We start from the raw sequence: 13,535 nt of genomic DNA on the forward strand, positions 1-13,535 counted from the left end.
AGCAGAAGCAGAGCCTTATGCTCTCAGTTCCTGCCACTCCACTTGGTGGGTCCAGCCTCACAGCCTGGCTAAATGCAACCCTTGTCCTAGTAGCAAACTCATGTCTCTTTTCTACTTTTATGTTTAGAAACATACAAGAAAATAACAAATACTCATGTGTCCCCCACCCAAAATGGAAATTCTGCCCCATGTGCAAATGATCCCCCTCCCCATGACCAACTCCAACCAGCGATCTGACACAGATCCAAGTCTTTTTTCTTTCATCACTTTCTATTTATTATTTGTGGGTGTTTTTAATTTTTTTTTTTTTTTTTTTTTTTTTTTGAGACGGTGTCTCGCTCTGTTGCCCGGGCTGGAGTGCAGTGGCGTGATCTCAGCTCACTGCAAGCTCCGCCTCCCGGGTTCACGCCATTCTCCTGCCTCAGCCTCCCGAGTAGTGGGACTACAGGTGCCCGCCACCATGCCCGGCTAATTTTTTGTATTTTTAGTAGAGACGGGGTTTCATCGTGTTAGCCAGGATGGTCTGGATCTCCTGACCTCGTGATCCACCTGCCTCAGCCTCCGAAAGTGCTGCGATTACAGGCGTGAGCCACCATGCCCGGCCGTTTATTATTTTTTTTTTTACCAATACCTAATATTTGTACATATTTTAGGGTACTTGTGGTATTGTGATACAGGCATACAATGTGTAATGATCAAATAGGGTATTCAGCATATCCATCACCTCAAACATTTAGCATTGTGTTGGGAACATCTTAAACCTTTTCTTCTGATTATTTTGAAATAGACAATATATTGTTGTTAGTTATAGTCACCCTACCATTCTATCAAACACCAGGACTCGCTCCTTCTGTCTATGTTTGTACCCCTTAACCAGCCTCTCTTCATGCCCTCTTCCCACAGCCTTCCCACCTTCTGGTAGCCATCATTCTAACCTCTACCTCCAGCCTTTTTGCTCTCACATCTGAGGGGGAACATGTGAAGTTTCTTTCTGTGCCTGGCTTATTTCACTTAACTTAATGACCTCCACTTCTATCCATGTTGCTGCAAATGTCAGGATTTCATTCTTTCTGTGGCTGAACAGTATTCTGTCATATATATACACCATATTTTCTGTATCATTTCATCTGTTGACAAGCACTTAGGCTGATCCCGTATCTTTGCTACTGTGAATAGCGCTGGCATGAGCATGAGGAGGAAGGCACCACCTCCATGTTCCAACTTCCTTTCCTTTGGATAAACACCCAGCAGTGGGATTTTTGTACTATGGCTCCTCTTGAGGAGCCTCCATACTGTTTCCCAGAGTGGCTGGACTAATTTACATTCCCATCGACAGTGTGAGAGAGTTCCCTTCTCTCCATATCCTTGCAGCATTTCTTATTTTTTGTCTTTGATAACAGCCACCCCAAATGGGTGAGACGACACCTCATTGTGGTTTGGATTTGTCTCTGCCTGATGACTAGTGATGCTGAGTATTTTTTCATACATCTGTTGGCCATTTGTATGTCTTCTTTTGAGAAATGTCTATTCAGAGCCTTTGCCCACTTTTAAATGTGATTATTTGGGGTTTTTTGCTGTTGAGTTGAGTTTCTTGTATATTGTGGATAGTAATCCCTTGTTGGATGAATGGATCCAAGTCTTTAGGGTTCTACTACACATCACACACATACACGTATGTATAAACAGAATACTGCATATGTGCTAAACATGCACAGGAAGGTACAAGACTACACGTCATTCTTCAACTTGCTGTTTTCATTCAACAGTACAGCTTTGAGGTTTCTCCATTCTTTTTTTTTTTTTTGAGACAGGGTCTTGTTCTGTTTCCCAGGCTGGAGTGCCGTGGTGTGATCTCAGCTCACTGCAACCTCTGCTTTCCAGGCTCAATCAATCCTCACACCTCAGCCTCCTGAGTAGCTGGGTCCACAGGCAGGTGCCACCATGCCCAGCTAATTTTTTGTATGTTTTAGTAGAGATGGGATTTTGCCATGTTGCCCAGGCTGGTCTTGAACCCCTGCGCTCAAGCAATCAGCCCCTGTCAGCCTCCCACAGTGCTGAAATTACAGGCGTGAGCCACCGCACCCAGCTCTCCATGTTGATACATATAAATATACTTATTTGTGTAAACCATCGCACAGTTTTCCATTACCCATTTTCCTTCTCACAGGTACTTTTAGTGGCTTCCCGATATGTTTATATGTTATATACGTCACCTTGTGCATATGTGAAGCTTCTCTAGAGCTGAAGCTGCCAGATATGTAGGCTATGCATACCTTCGCCAACTTCACTAGATGTTTCCAGAATGGTTATCCCAAATTGTATTCCTGCCAGCAGCAGAGGATGGTTCTTCATCAACATCCTCACACCACCCATGGCACTGTCACACCCTTTGATAGTTCCCAATCTGATAAAGATGAAAGGGCTTAAAAGCATTGGCCAGGCATGGTGGCTCACGTCTGTAGTCCCAGCGCTTTGGGAGGCCAAGGTAGGAGAATCACTTGACCCCAGGAGTTCGACACCAGCCTGGGCGACATAGTGGGACCCCATCTCTACAAAAAAAGGCAAGTCAGTGACTTTGAACATTTCTCCTGCCCAGGGACCGTTAGATCTCTTCTGTGCCCTGCCTTTCAACCCCCCTGGCTCCTATTTCTGATGACTCATCTTTTTCTTACTGACTTTCGAGACTTCCTAATGTATTCTTGTATACACTAATACTCAATCTGCATTATCTATTGTAAATATCTTTAGTCTCCTGTTTGCTTTTATTTTTGTAATTTAAAAAGTTTAACGTAATCAAATATCAGTCTTATCAGTCTGCTCCTTTATGTTTTCTGCTTTTTACATCTTCAGAAATTCGTCTCCATCCAAGGTCATAAAGATATTTTCACTACACACACACACAGCCAGGAGAGATGGCTCACACCTGTAATCCCAACACTTTGGAGATAGAGACCAGCCTGAGCAACATAGCGAGACCCTGTTTCAAAAAAATTTTTTTAATGAGCCAGGTGTGGTAGTGCGCACGTGTAGTCCCAGCTACTCAGAAGGCGAGGCAGGAGGATCACTTGAGCCAGTTGTGTGAGCTATGATCATGACACTGCACTCCAGCCTTAGCAATAGAGCAAGACCCCATCTCCATTTAAAAAAAGAAATTCGGAGATGGGGTCTTGCTCTATTGTCAAGGCTGGAGTGCAGTGCCACAATCACAAGACCCCATCTCCATTAAAAAAAAGAAACTCGGGCCAGGCGCAGTGGCTCACATTTGTAATCCCAGCACTTTGGGAGGCCAAGGAGGATGGATCGATCACAAGTTCAAGACCAGCCTGGCCAACACAGTGAAACCCCGTCTACTAAAAATACAAAAATTAGCTGGGCGTGGTGGCAGGTGCCTGTAATCCCAGATACTCCAGAGGCTGAAGCAGGAAAATCGCTTGAACCTAGCAGGCGGAGGTTACGGTGAGCCAAGATCGTACCACTGCACTCCAGCCTGGGCAACAGAGCTAGATTCCATTTCAAAAAAAAAAAGACAAGAAAAGAAAAGAAATTCCTCTCCATCCAAGATCATAAAGATATTTTCATAATATATATATATTTTATTTATTTTCTTCTAAAGACTGGGTCTTGCTCTGTTGCCCAGGCTGCAGTGGCACAATCCTAGCTCATTGTAACCTCAAATTCCTGGCCTCAAGTAATTTTCCTGTCTCAGCCTCTCAAGTAGCTTGGACTACAGGGGTGCACCATCAGCTATTTTTTTTTTTTTTTGGAGGTGGGCTCTCATAATGTTGCCCAGGCTGATCTCGAACTTATATCCTCAAGCGATACTCCCACCTCAGCCTCCCAAAGCACTGGGATTATAGGTGTGAGCCACTATGTCTGGCCTCTTACTCTTTAAATCATTTTCAAGCTTGATATTTTACATTTAGGTTTCTAATCCAACTGAAGTTTTGTGTATACATGGAGATGATGGTCCAATTTTTTTCATATGGAAAGCCAATTTTCCCAGACCCAAATTTTTGAAGAGTCCATCCTTCCTCCATTGATTTCCAATGACATCTTTCTCATATAACCAACTTTCTATATATGTTTGGAATGTTTCCGGGTTCTCTGGTCTGTTCTTTTGATATTTCATTTTTTTGCATACCACACTATTTTCATTACCGTAGCTTTATAAAAAGTCATGATATATGGTAGGACAAATTTCTTCTTCCTGAATTGTCTTTTCTTGGACTTTTACTCTTCCATATAATCAATATGCTGAATTCCAAGAGCAGTACCATTGGAATTTGGATCAGGATTGCATCGATTCATAAATTAAATTGGGGAGAACTGACACCTTCATCATTTTAAGACTTCCCACTTATAAACATATCTGTGCAAGCATTCAGCTCCTTAGGGCCTTGAATGACATTTCCTAATTACTGCAACAAAAGTCTTGCATAATTTTAGTTAGATTTATTTCTAGGTACCTGGAAGTTTTGTTACTACTGTGAGACTTTTCTTTTAAATTGAATTTTCTAATTGAATAATGTTATTATATAGAAAAGCTATATTTTTGTACATTTATTCTGTGTTCAGCAACACTGATGAATTTTCTTATTATATTTAATATATTATCTGGGATTTTCTATAGCAAATAATCACATCATTTGCAAATAATAGTATTTTTCTATTCCTTTCTGGTCATTTTACTTCTTTTTTCTTACTACATTAGCTTCGACTGCTTGAATACTAGGCATCCTTATTTTTCTTTTAACAATACTTCTAATCTTTTACTATTATCTACGATCCTTGCTATGGTCTCTTTTAAATAACAGCTTTATTGGGATATAATTCACCCATTTAAGGTGTGTAATTCAATAGTTTTTAGTATACTCACAAATATGTGTCACCATTATCACAGTCCATTTTAGAACATTTTCATCCCCTCAAAAAAAGAAACTCATACCCATTAGCTATCACCCATTCTGGTTGTAGGTTTTTTGTAGACACTCTTTAGCAGATTTTTTTAAACTCCTGTCAATTCTTAGTATGACTTTTTTTTATCGTGAATGAAAGTTGACTTTTATCAATGTTTCAAGTTTCTGCATCTATGACACACGTTCTCTTTTAACTTGTAGAGATTAGGAATTATACTGACAATTTCTTGTATTACTTGTATTTCTTGTATTACTAGAACGAACACAGTTTAGCTATGAGGTTCTTTTTAAATATATTCAGCTGATTTGATTTTTATATAGATTTTAGATTATTTGCAGACATTTGTGATGCTGATTAAAAAACATCAAAATAACAAGACTGTAAAAAGCATGTTTTTAAGAAGACACATGAAGTAGATAATTATACAGCAAGACCAAGGGGAAAGCACAAATAAAAATTATAACACAAAAGGGGGGTCATAACATAGGAAAAAGAGATTTTTAAAATTACAGAAGAATATTATGGCAGCTTTATGCCATGAGATTTGAATGAATCTACTTTCACTGGGCAGACATTAGCGTGCCTGCCGTGTTGGGCGATATTCAGGTGCTTAGGATGGTCAGTGGATAAAACAAAGACCCTGTCCCATGGAGCTTGCGTTCTGATCTGCATTTTATCTTAAATTGTCCTTGCATGGCTTTGGTGTCAAGGTTATACTAGCCTCATGAAATGATTTCTTCCCTTCTCTGAAATTGTTTAAGTCAAATAGTTATTATTTCTTCTTGAAAGGCTTGGTGAAACTCGCCTTACAACTGACTGGGCCCCAAGCAGGAGGCAGAAAGATAGGAAGAAAATTTTGACTATCGGTTAAATTTCTTTTATAGTTATGAAATGTCCAGGTTTTCAAAATTTCTTCTTGAGCTAATTTAATCAACTTAATGTCTTCCTATAAAAATGCATGTTTTGGCCAGGCGCGGTGGCTCACGCCTGTAATCCCAGCACTTTGGGAGGTCGAGGTGGGCCAATCATGAGGTCAGGAGATCAAGACCATCCTGGCTAACACAGTGAAACTCCATCTCTACTAAAAATACAAAAAATTAGCCAGGCATGGTACAGGCGCCTGTAGTCCCAGCTACTCAAGAGGCTGAGGCAGGAGAATGGCGTGAACCCGGGAGGTGGAGTTTGCAGTGAGCCGAGATAGCGCCACTGCTCTCCAGGGGCAATAGAGCAAGACTCCGTCAAAAAAAAAAAAAAAGCATGATGTTTCATCTATGCTTTCCAATCTCATGGCATAAAGTTGCCATAATATTCTTTCGGAATTTAAAAAAAAAAATCTCCTTTTCCTATAGTTACAACTCCCTTTTGGGTTACATTTTTTATTTGTGCTTTTTTTCCTTGGTCAGTCACTTCATTCAATTATCTACTTCATGAGTCTCCTTAAGAACATGCTTGTTATCTTGGTGTTTCAGTGATCTGCATAACAAATGTCTACTCTTAGCATCATCTGTTTTCAATTTTTCTTTAGTTTATTATTCCTTCTTCTGGATTCTTCATATGAGTACTTGTTAAGCCAGGTTCTGTGGTTCATGCCTGCATTACCAGCACTTTGGGAGGCTGAGGTGGGAGGATAGCTTGAGCCCACTGAGTTTGAGACCAACCTGGGCAACATAGTGAGACCATGTCTCTACAAAAAATAGAAAGAATTAGCTGGGCATGGTGGTATGTGCCTATAGTCCCAGCTACTTGAGAGACTGAGGTGGGAGGACCACTTGAACCCAGTTCGGGGCTGCAGTGCCTGGGTGACACAGCAAGACGCTTTTTTCTTTTTTTCTTAAGAGTATTTGTTTATTTTTTAACCTTTTTTTCCTGATAGCTGCATTAAGATTTTAAGTTTTCCTTTAAGTATTGTTTCAGATTTCCCCTCACAAGTTGTGATACTGTTCAGTTCTAAATAATCTGTAATAGCCATCATGATTTCTGATTTCCTCTTTACTCCCAAATCCTTCAACTTACAAATATGAGAAAGATATTAAATGACTTTTTATTAACGGTGCCTGTTTACCTAAATGATATCAAAGTTGTGCTCTGCAGGATAGCATTTTTTTTTTTTTTTTTTGAGTTGGAGTGTCACTCTGTAACCCAAGCTGGAGTACAGTAGCATGATCTTGGCTCACTGCAACCTCTACCTCCCAGGTTCAAGTGATTCTCCTGCCTCAACCTCCAGAGTAGCTGGGATTACAGGCACCCACCACCACACCTGGCTAAATTTTGTATTTTTAGTAGATATGGGGTCTCGCCATTTTGGTTTCACCACGCCAGGCTGGTCTCGAACTCCGGACCTCAGGTGATCTGCCCACTTCGGCCTCCCAAAGTGCTGGGATTACAGGTGTGAGGTACTGCGCCCAGCTGGACAGTAATTAATACTTGTTGAGGTTTCTTGAGTGATCTAACAAACGGTCAACGTCTGCGAATGTTCCTTGTGCCCCAAATAATGAATATTCTATTCGCTATCTGTTAGGTACAGTTCTGTATGTGACAACTGGTTCATGTTTTTAGATCCTTTCTAATCTTTTGTCAGTTTCATCCTTCAGTTTGACAGAGACATGTTATAAATCTCTTATAAGATGGTAAAGTTTTGGCCGGGCGCGGTGGCTCAAGCCTGTAATCCCAGCACTTTGGGAGGCCGAGACGGGCGGATCACGAGGTCAGGAGATCGAGACCATCCTGGATAACACGGTGAAACCCCGCCTCTACTAAAAAATACAAAAAAAAAAACTAGCCGGGCAAGGTGGCGGGCGCCTGTAGTCCCAGCTACTCGGGAGGCTGAGGCAGGAGAATGGCGTAAACCCGGGGGGCGGAGCTCGGAGCTTGCAGTGAGCTGAGATCCGGCCACTGCACTCCAGCCTGGGCGACAGAGCGAGACTCCATCTCAAAAAAAAAAAAAAAAAAAAAGATGGTAAAGTTTTTATTTCTCCTTGTAATTCTGTCTGTTTTTGGTCAATGCTCTGAGGCCAGGTTGTTAGGTCCTGCAAGTTCATGCCCTGCAGTGTGTTCCTTCTGGCGGCATCCTCTGTTCATCATGTAATATGCCCCTTTATTCTCATCCATCCTCTTTTTACCTCTTTTGGCTGACATTAATACATCAGCTTTCTTTTGTTTTGTTTTGTTTCTTGAGACGGCGGAGTCTCGCTCTGTCGCCCAGGCTGGAGTGTAGTGGCGTGATCTCAGCTCACTGCCTCCCAGGTTCAGGCAATTCTCCCACCTCAGCACCACCACACCCAGCTAATTTTTCATATTTTTAGTAAAGACAGTGTTTCACCATGCAGGCCAGCGGGTCTCGAACTCCTGACCTCAAGTGATCCGCCCACCTTGGCCTCCCAAAGTGCTGGGATTACAGGCATGAGCGACTATGCCCAGCCTACACTGGCTTTCTTTTGGTCAATGTTTAATTAGTTCATCTTTTCATATCCCCTTATTTTTTAATTGCACAATATTTTAAACACTCCAAAAGATGCAATGAATAATTTAACTAACCTCTGTGTATCCACTACCCAGCTTAAGAAATAAAACATCAAAATGTGGCCAGAACTCCCCAGTCTCATTCCTCTTCCTCTCCCCACCTCCCAGCAACTCCCACCCCACCACCAGGAAAACCATGTCCTGAATTTGGTGCTCATCATTCCTGTGCAAGCATTTATATGTTTATTACATCCATATCATAAACAGCATATGATACTGTTTTGCATATCGTTCATCCTTAAATAGTATCATACGCTATAAACACACTTAGTTCTAGGGCACTCATTTTCCCTTCTGCACAAACTGGTCACATTTCTCTTACCCATTTTCCTGATGGTGAACATGCAGGTGATTTTCAGGTTTTTGTTATTACAAATAATGCTGCTAGAATGGCTTTACCTGTTTCCTTGTGCACTTGGGCAAGAAACTTTCCAGGGCACGTATCTGGCAGGAATTGCTTGTGCCAATTCCAGTGGACGGGATATAATGAATTACTCTTCAAAGTGGCTCTACCAACCCACCAACAGCATAAAGAAACCCTAATTTCTCCACTTCGCTAAATCTTGTTAGATTTCTTAATTTTGGCTAAACTGACAGGTGGAAACAGCTGTTTCATTGAGGGTTTAATTTGCATTTCCCTGACTGCAGTAAAATTGATCATAGTTTCTTCTCCTGTGAGTTACTTGTTTTTATCCTTTGTTCTTTCATACTATATTATTTGTCTTTTAATCTATCTAGAATTGATTTTCATACTTAGTACCAGGTAGGAATCCAATTTCATGTTTTTCTATATAGATACCATCTGCAATGACAGCACCTGAGTTTTCTGTGTGTATTTCATTTGTAAATAATGACATTTTTCTTTCTTGTCAATCCTGAGAATTTTTATTTCATTTTTTCTTGTTCTACTGTGCTAAGACCCCTGATACTAACGTAATCTGCTAAGTGTTTTTATTTGGAAGGAGTGTTAGGTCTTACTTTAAAAAAAAAAAATTATCACGGACACTTGAAGCATACACAGAGTGGAGTACAATGATCCCTATGTGCCCATCACCCAGTTTCAGTCATCAGCAACGTCTGCAATCTCATCTCCACTCCTCTCACCTCTGGCTGACTGTGCTTGTGCTAGAGTTCCAATGCTTTCTCTGATCGTACAGGGTTTGTATCCACCTTAATCTGTTACTGTGACAAATTACATTCATAGGTTTTCTAATGTTGAATTATCTTGCATTTCTAGGAAAAGTTATAGTCAATTATAAAAATAATTTTTAAGAATATCTAGATTTTATTAGTGACGGTTTCCCCTGGATGCTTTGCTTCTGGGTTTGTAGAAATGATCTCTATTTTTCTTTTCTGATAGTGTCCTTGTTTAGTTTTTTTCATTATCAAGGTTATTCTAGTTTCATACAATGAGTGGTGAGTTATCCCTTTTTATATTCTGTGGAGGAGTCTGTAGAAAATTGGAATAACTTCTTAAATAGCAGAATTCATGCATCATACTATCTGAATTTGGTAACTTGAGTAAGAGATTTTTAATTATTAAATTTTTTTAAAAATTTTTATTTCAATAGATTTTGGGAGAACAGGTGGTGTTTGGTTATATGACTAAGTTCTTTAGTGATGATCTCTGAAATTTTGGTGCACCCATCACCCAAGCAGCATACACCGTAGTTTTTTTATTCCTCATCCCCCTCCCACCCTTTCCCCCAAGTCCGTAAAGTCCATTGTATCATTCTCATGCCTTTGCATCCTCATAACTCAGCTCCCGCTTATGAGTGAGAACATACAATGTTTGGGTTTCCATTCCTGACTTACTTCACTTACAACAGTAGTTTCTGATTCCATCCAGGTTGTTGCAAATGCCATTATTTCACTCTTTTTTATTGCTGGGTAGTATTCTATACTATATTGGTATACACTACATTTTCCACTCATTGACCAATAGGCATCTGGGTTGGTTCTGTATTTTTGCAATGCCAAATTGTGCCGCTATAAACATGCATATGCAAGTATTCTTTTTCTTTTTTTTTTTTTTTTTTTTTTTTGAGACGGAGTCTTGCTCTGCCGCCCAGGCTGGGGTGCAGTGGCCGGATCTCAGCTCACTGCAAGCTCCGCCTCCCAGGTTTACGCCATTCTCCTGCCTCAGCCTCCCGAGTAGCTGGGACTACAGGCGCCCGCCACCTCACCCGGCTACTTTTTTGTATTTTTTAGTAGAGACGGGGTTTCACCGTGTTAGCCAGGATGGTCTCGATCTCCTGACCTCGTGATCCGCCCGTCTCGGCCTCCCAAAGTGCTGGGATTACAGGCTTGAGCAAGTATTCTTTTTCATATAATGATTTCTTTTCCTCTGAGTAAATATCTAGAAGTGGGATTGCTGATCAAATGGTAGATATAGTTTTAGTTCTTTAAGGAATCTCCACATTGTTTTCCATAGTGGTTGTATTAACTTACATTCTCACCAAGAGTGTAAAACTGTTCCCTTTTCACCACATCCACACCAATATCTATTATTTTTCGATTTTTTTTTTTTTATTACGGGCATTCTTGCAGGAGTGAGGTGGCATCTCACTGTGGTTTTTATTTGCATTCCCCTGATCATTAATGATGTTAAGCATTTTTCCATATGTTTTTGTGTATCTTCTTTTGAGAATTCTCTATTCATGTCCTTAGCCCACTTTTTAATGAGATTGTTTTTTCTTGCTAATTTGAGTTCTTGGTAGATTCTGGATGTTAGTCCTTCGTCAGATGTACAGATTGTGAAAATTTTCTCCCACTTTGTGGGTTGCCTGTTTATTTCTTTTGCTGTGCAGAAGCATTTTAGTTTAATTCAGTCTCATCTATTTATCTTTGTTTTTGTTGCATCTGCTTTCGGGTTCTTTGTCAAGAAGTCTTTGCCTAGCCAAAGTCTAGAAGGATTTTTTTCTGATGTTATCTTTATAATTGTTATGGTTTCGGCTCTTAGATTAAGTCTTTGACCTATCTTGAGTTGATTTTTGTATAAGGTGAGAGATGAGAATTCAGTTTCATTCTCCTACATGTGGCTTGCCAATTATTGCAGCACCATTTGTTGAATAGGGTGTCCTTTCCCCACTTTATGTTTTTGTTTGCTTTGTCGAAGATCAGTTGGCTGTAAGTATTTGGATTGATTTCTGGGTTCTCTATTCTGTTCCATTGGTCTATCTACCTGTTTTTATACCAGTACCAAGGTGTTTTGGTGACTATGACCTTATATCGTAGTTTGAAGTTGGGTAATGTGATGCCTCTAGCTTTGTTCTTTTTGCTTAGTCTTGCTTTTTTTGTTTTTGTTTTTTTTTTTTTTGTTTTTTTTGAGATGGAGTCTCACTCTTGTTATAGGTGACTGGAGTGCAATGGATGGTGCAATCTTGGCTCGCTGCAACTTCCGCCTCCTGAGTTTAAATGATTCTTCTGCCTCAGCCTCCCAAGTAGCTGGGATTACAGGCACAAGCCACCACATCCGGCTAATTTGTGTATTTTTTTAAATAGGGATGGGGTTTCACCATGTTGGTCAGGCTGGTCTCAAACTCCTGACCTCAGGTAATCTGCCTGCCTTGGCCTCCCAAAGCGCTGGGATTACAGGCATGAGCCACTGCACCTGGCCTTTTGTGCTTAGTCTTGCTTTGGCTATGCAGGCTCTTTGTTGGTTCCATCTGAATTTTAGGATTGTTTTTTCTAGTTCTGTGAAGAATGATGGTAGTATTTTGACGGGAATTGCATTGAATTTGTAGATTGCTTTTGGCAGTATGGTCATTTTCACAATACTGATTCTACCCATACATGAGCATGGGATGTGTTTCCATTTGTTTGTGTTGTCTATGATTTCTTTCAGCAGTATTTTGTTATCTTCCTTGTAGAGGTCTTTCATCTCCTTGGTTAGCAATATTCCTAAGTATTTATTTTATTTTTTGCAGCTCCTGTAAACGGGGTTGAGTTCTCTATTTGATTCTCAGCTTGATCACTGTTAATGTATAAAAGAGCAAAAGAGTTACTGATTTGTGTACATTAAATTTTGTATCCTGAAACCTTGCTGAATTATTTTATCAGTTCTAGGAGCTTTTTGGAAAAGTCTTTGGGGTTTTCAACATAAATAATCCTATCATCAGCAAACAAACAGTGACAGTTTGACTTCCTATTTACCGACTTGGATGCCCTTTCTTTCTTTCTCTTGTCTGATTGCTCTGGCTAGGATTTCCAGTACTATGCTGAAGAGGAGTGGTGAGAGTGGGCATCCTTGTCTTATTCCAGTTCTTGGGGGAATGCTTTCAAACTTTTCCTGGTTCAGTATTATGTTGGCTGTGGGTTTGTCACAGGCAGCTTTTATTACATTAAGGTATGTCTCGTGTATGCTGATTTTGCTGAGGGCTTAATCATAAAGCGATGCTGCATTTTGCTGAATGCTTTTTCTGCATCTATTGAGATGATCATGTGATTTTGGTTTTTAATTCTGTTTATGTGGTGTTATCACATTTGTTGACTTACGTATGTTTAACCATCCCTGCATTCCTGGTATGAAACCCACATGATCGCGGTGGATTATCTTTTTGATATGCTGTCAGATTCGGTTAGCTAGTATTTTGTTGAGGATTTCTGCATCTATGTACATCAGGGATACTGGTCTGTAGTTTTCTTTTTTGGTTATGTCCTTCCCTGGTTTTGGTAGTAGGGTGATATTGGCTCATAGAATGAGTTAGGGAGAATTCCCTCTTTCTCTACCTCATGGAATAGTGTCGATAGGATTGGTACCAATTCTTCTTTGAATGTCTGATAGAATTCTGGTGTGAATCCATCTGGTCCTGGACTTTATTTTTTTCTTAATTTTTTAATTACCATTTCAATCTCACTACTCGTTACTGGTCTGTTCAGGGTATCTAATTCTCCCTGATTTAAGTTAGGATGGTTGTATCTTTTCAGGAGTTTATCCATCTCCTCTAGGTTTTCTAGTTTATGTGCATAAAGGTGTTCATAGTAGCTTTGAATAATCTTTTGTATTTCTGTGTTATCAGTAGTAATATCTCCCATTTCATTTCTAACTGAGCTTATATTTGGATCTTCTCTCTTATTTTATTGGTTAATCTTGCTAA

At 40.1% G+C, this 13,535-nt stretch overlaps 1 protein-coding gene across 2 annotated transcripts in view; it reads right to left on the reverse strand.

The window, feature by feature from the left end:
• The window catches only part of CACNA1B (calcium voltage-gated channel subunit alpha1 B), a 257,423-nt gene that overhangs the window by 118,679 nt on the left and 125,209 nt on the right, over positions 1 to 13,535 (reverse strand). The window lies entirely within an intron of this gene.

The sequence above is a fragment of the Macaca mulatta genome, chromosome 15, assembly GCF_049350105.2.
Source record: "Macaca mulatta isolate MMU2019108-1 chromosome 15, T2T-MMU8v2.0, whole genome shotgun sequence".
Taxonomy (NCBI): Eukaryota; Metazoa; Chordata; class Mammalia; order Primates; family Cercopithecidae; genus Macaca; species Macaca mulatta.